Raw genomic sequence first — 6,099 nt, 5'->3', positions numbered from 1 at the left:
CTGAACCACAAGACCAGCTTGAACAGCAGGGTCAGTGGTTCAAACCCACCAGCTGCTCCTAGGAAACCTTATACAGGGTTACTATGAGTCAAGCCGACACCACAGCATTTAGCAACAAGAACATCGTCCTTCTCTGTGAGATGTCTCTTAGAAGTGGCATAATTTAAGTTATATAATTTTATGATCAATGACAATTCAAATTAAAGAGTACAAACACAGATATCAACAGTGGGGTGCAATAGTTGTTGACCTCACTGGGTGAACATGTCAGAGGGGATGCTTCCAAAGTAATTCTCTGAAATTTGTGTGCAGCGTTTCAATAGAAATTTATTATTTTTTTATTAAAATTTCTTTGTTCTAATAACAATAAAAACAAAACAAAACAAAAAATGTTTTGGGAAGCCAGAGTCCATGTACCAATATACTTACAAGGCTAAAAGTCTGTGGTAAGTTGCTTTTTGAACCTTCTAATTCATTTAGGTCAACACTGTCATCATTACCCAATTATAATAATGCTTTGGATCACAGTTTCATCTAAACACACTACAGGCACTTATTGCTCTTATTCTTGCTGCCGTGCTCTTTTTATTTGTGAAGGTGTTTGAAATTCTCTAGTGCTTTCCTATGATATTGTTGTGATTTGCATTTGTGAGCTTACATCAATAACTTTTTTCAGAATGAAGAAGTGATCAAAGGAAAAGAAGGTGAAATATCAACAAAGGCTTTTACTCCATTATTAATAACATTTTAACTAATGATATAACTCAATTGAGAATGATACTATTGAACAATTTGTCTCTTTGGATTAATATTTTTAGAATCTAAAAAATATTACATCCAAGCAATTTGCAACTGTATTTATTATATATTTCTCTATGATGAAATTTGATAATAATCACTGCTAAGGATTCTATAGGAATTTTGGTGTGGCAGTGAACTTCTAACCACAGTATTGCAAGTTCATACCCACTAGTTGTTCCTTGGAAACCCTATACAGAATTGCTATGAGTAGAAACCAACTTGACAGCACATAATATCAACAATTAGTATTCTGTGTGGTCTGGTTTAGGAAGAGGTCCATAAGGGTATTTTGTGACACCATGACTTAATTCACTGGGTGGCATAATCCCAAGTGTCAACATTGGGCACCATTGTGAACATTTACCATCTAACAAATGTTGCCAATGGGATATAACATTATCAGTCTAGAAAAGTGATACCACAGTATCCACTGCCTTACAGAAGAATATTTTCTGTTCTGAAAATCTATAATCATTCTCTGATTTACCGTTCCCAGTTTAAGCTATTCATACTACTATAATGTAAAATTTAGTAAGTAATTATAACTTTAAATAACAGTCCTTTATAATATTAGTTAAACTCCTGGTGTGGCATTGTACTATAAGCAAGATACTTCAAGCCAACCATTTTCTCCTCAGTAAAACTATATACAGGGTTGTTATGAGTCAGAACTGACTTGAGAACACTTAACAAAACAACAACATAATCTCAATTTGAAAGATAATTTTTAATGTATATACTTTTTACTAATTAGATCCAGATTCAAAATATGCATTCCAATCTTCTTTACATTGCTCCCGTACTGAACTCCTGGTTTTCTCCTTTTAACTATCATATTCTTAGATGGTAGGAATTCTGTTCTCTCAATATATGAGTTCTTGGCTTCTCTTCATGTTGCACTTTGGATCTCCAAAACAATTATATTTCTCACCTCCTCTGTTGCTGCTACTACAGTGTTTTGAGTTGTCATCAGCTCTTATTTGGCTTATTGCAATGCTTTCTTAAAACATCCTTCTTTTTCTATCATTGACCCAGTGCATTCTAGTCTCAACACAACACTAAATTTTCCTTTGGAAACTTAATGCAGATCATGTTAATAAGCTGTACAAAAGCCTATGAGGGCTTCCCTTGTCATTGAGAAGGAAATCAAGATTGCCAAAATGGTCCACATGCCCAACATAATTTGCTCCCTTTAACTCTGACCTCCTTCCCTAAAACTGCCTTCAAGTTCTGTCACTCTAGATACACCATTATCCTTACTGCCTGTTCATCAAAAAGGTATATTCTGGGATTAGAAATTTAAAAGACATAGCTATCTGCCTGGAATTCTGTTTTACCTGTTATATAATTGACTAGCAGTCTAACCAATTAGACCTTATTCAAATGTTAACCAGGAATGCAACTTGTACAAATCAATCTATATTTGAAATCCTTTTGCTATCATAGCACACATAATTATTATTTATCTATTATTTTCACTATTTTTTCCAAATTCCTTTTCACTTTACAGCAAACTATACAGTTTAATTAGTTGCTATTTTCATTACTTACAATCTGCTTTCTTGTTAGAGCACAATCTTTCTGAGAGCAGAAATCAGTGCTGTTTACTAACATTTTCTAAGAACATAGACATTGCCTTACAAATAGTATCCATTCAACAGCTGGATTAAAGTAAGTAAATTTTTCAGTAACACCACGTATTATCCAATTTGTTGTCCTCTTTTTCAAAAATAATTACTATCCTGAAATTATAAGCTAAGCACTGGACTGCTAACCACAAGGTCATCAGTTCAAACCCACTAGCCACTCCTCCAAAACCATATACAGAGTCACTATGAATTAGAATCAACTTGATGGCATACAATCACCAACACCATGAGCCTGACCACCACTTTTCTGTCAGTTTGTTGTACTATGGTGGCTTGTGTGTTACTGTAATGGGGGCAGCCAGTATTTTAAATAATGGTAGGGTCACCCATGGTGGACAGATTTCAATGGAGCTTCCAGACTAAAACACACCTCTGAATATCTTATGAAAAGCAGTGAAACAGTGTCTAATATAGGGACAGAATTCAGTCCCATGGTTGCACTCAAAATATGAATGGATTAGAGCTACCTCTTCAACTCATACTTGAAATTAATGTTGTGGCTGGAGCAAAGGTTTGGGGAGCTTCATTTGCTGGTGAAGCACAACACAAAATGAGAAGAAGCAGCTGCAAACATCCATTAGTATTCAAAATGTGGACTATACAAAGCATAAATGTAGTAAAGTTGGAAATCATTAAAAATGAAATAGAATGAATAAAAGTTGAAATTCTAGGCATTAGTAAGCTGAAATGTACTAGTATTGGCTATTTTTAATATGACTGTCATATGGTTTACTATATTAGAACTACAAACTGGAGAGGAATAGTGTCACATTCATCATCAAAAAGATCATTTAAAGATATATGTTAAAGTACAATGCTGTTTGTGATAGGACAATATCCATAATCCTACAATATCTAACAGTTAATGGCACTAATATTCAAATTTACACATCAAACACTAAAGAATTCTATGAACTTCTTCAGTCTAAAACTGATCAAGCATGCACTCAAGATGCATTGATATGTACTTGTGATAGGAATGCTAAAATTGGAAACAAAGAGAAAGGATAGGTAGTTGGAAAACGTTGCCCTGGTGATAGAATAGCTATGAGAGAAAACATGATGAAATATTTGAAGACTAATGATGTATTTATTACAAATATAGTTTTTACATCAACATAAAAGATGGCTAAAGACATGCACTTTGCCAGATGGACTATACGGAGTCAAATTGACTACATCTGTGGGAATACATGTTGGATAGGCTTAATATCATCAGCTAAAATAATGCCAACTGATGACTGTAGAGCACACCATCTATTGCTCATATGCAGATTGATGCTGAAACTGAAGAATTTTTTTTTTTTTTTTAATTTCAGGAAAACCAAAACATGACCTTGAGTATGTCCCATCAGAATTTAGAAAACATCTCAATAACAGATTTGGTGCATCATGCAATAATGACCAAAGATCAAAAAAGTTGTAGCATGACATCAAGTACATCATACATGAAGAAAGCAAAAGGTCATTAAAAATACAGGAAAGAAACAAAAGACAACAATGGATGTCAGAATACAGTCTGAAAGTAACATTTAAATATAAAGAAGTGACACAAAATGAAAGAAATGATAAAGTAAAAGAGCGAAACAGAAAAATCCATAGGGCAGCAAGAGAAGATAAAGTGAAATCTTATACTTAAAAGTGCAAAGATCTTGAGATAGAAAGCCAATAGAGAAGAATACGCTTAGCATTTTTAAACTAGAAACAGTTGAAGAAAATACCTCTAGCCTTGCGTTGCAATACTGATGGATTCTATTTGCAAAATGGAATCCTGGTGTGGCAATGTAGAACAAGCACTGGACTGCTAACTGAAAAGTTGATTGTTCGAATGAACCAGCCACTCCTCAGAAACCCTATATAGATAGCTATGAATCAGTACTGATTCAACAGCATTTAACATATAGGCAAAATATTGAATGACCAAGAAACATCAAAAGAGGATAGAAGAAATAGAGTCACCATACTAAAAATAATTGGGCAAAGTCCAATCATTTTTAGAGGTATCACATGATCAAGAATTGAAGGTATTTAAGTTAGAAGACCATGTTGCAATGAAGAATTCAGCAAAAACAATGTTCTAGGAATTGACAGAATACAAATTGAAATGTTTCCAAAAACTCATTTAGCATTAGAGGCACTCGGTTATCTATGGCAAGAAATTTGGATGATAACTACCTGGCCAACCAATTGAATGATCCATATTTGTGGTGTAGGGTCACCCATGTACCTGACCCAAAATCATGGTATGTTCAGTTGACTCATTGTTGTCTTTGTTTTTGTTATGTGCCATCCAGTTTACTCCAACTCTTAGCAACCCTATACACACACAAAAAATGCAGGTACTATGGCATCCTCAGCAGTTTTGTTATGCTTGAGCCCATTGCTGCTACAACTGTGTCAATCCATCTTGTTGGTAATCTCATTCTTTTTCACTGATGTTCCACTTTACCAAGCATGATGCCCTCCAGGATAACATGTCCAAAGTATGAATGATGAAGTCTCTCCATCCTGCCTTCTAAGAAGCATTCTGGATGTACTTACTGTAATACAAATTTGTTTGTTCTTCTGGCAGTCCATTAATTTTCATTATTTTTCTCCAACATCATAACTCAAATGCATTAATCCTACAATCCTAATTCATTGTCTAACTTTCATATGCATGAGGCAATTGAAAACACCATGGATTAGATGAGGCACACCTTAGTCATCATACTGATATCTTTGCTCTTGGATAGTTTCAAGAGGTCTTGTGCAGCAATTTTCTTAATACAATATGCAAATGGATTTCTTGACAGTTGTTTTAATTAGTGTTGATACTGGACCCAAGAAAAATTAAGTCTTTAATGGCTTCAATCTTCCTTTCATTTATTATGATGTTGTTTATTGTTCCAGTTGTGCAGAATTTTTGCTTTGTTTATATTGAGTTGCAACCAACACTGAAGGCTTTAGTCTCTGGCCTTCCTCTGTAAGTATTTTAAGTCCTCTTCACTTTCAGCAAGCAATACTGCATCATCTGCATATCATATGTTGTTAATGAGTATTCCTCCATTTTTGTTCCTTGATCTTCTTCATATTATTCAAATTTTTATATTATTTGCTCAGCTTTCAAATTGAATAAGTATGGGGAAACATTCATCTCATATGCTTGTGAACATTGGACACTGAATAAGATAGACCAGAAGAACTGTTGTATTTGAAATGTGCTGTGGGAGAAGAATATTGAGAGTATCATGTTAGTTCTTGCTGGTGACAGCATCCACAAGTACTGAGAAGCTGTGGCCCCGTGACAAGATGGACAAAAATCCAATCTTGGGGTCCTCCTCAGGATTGCGAGTCGTGGACCCTGAGGGCCAAGGATGTGACCTCCTGAAGTCCCGGGTTCATAGGCTTTTTGTGAACTCACTGGTTGGCTACCTTTGTACAATTTTCTTTGGTTCTCATATTGTGCATTCTGTACTTGCCCTTTATGGTCTTAACTCTGGTAATTGTAGCTTCTGGGGAAAATGGTTTCTTTTGTTATCAATGTACGTAATGCCTCTTTTAATGTAACTACTTTGAATATCACTGCCTTAAAGGTATTAGCAGTGCATGAGGTCTTGGGAACAGATCTATTTGAGAAACAGGCGGTGGCCACCTAGGAGGAATGTCA

The sequence above is a fragment of the Chrysochloris asiatica genome, unplaced genomic scaffold, assembly GCF_000296735.1.
Source record: "Chrysochloris asiatica unplaced genomic scaffold, ChrAsi1.0 scaffold00463, whole genome shotgun sequence".
Taxonomy (NCBI): domain Eukaryota; kingdom Metazoa; phylum Chordata; class Mammalia; order Afrosoricida; family Chrysochloridae; genus Chrysochloris; species Chrysochloris asiatica.
The sequence above is the reverse complement of the archived record's forward strand: the minus strand, read 5'-3'. Positions refer to the sequence as shown.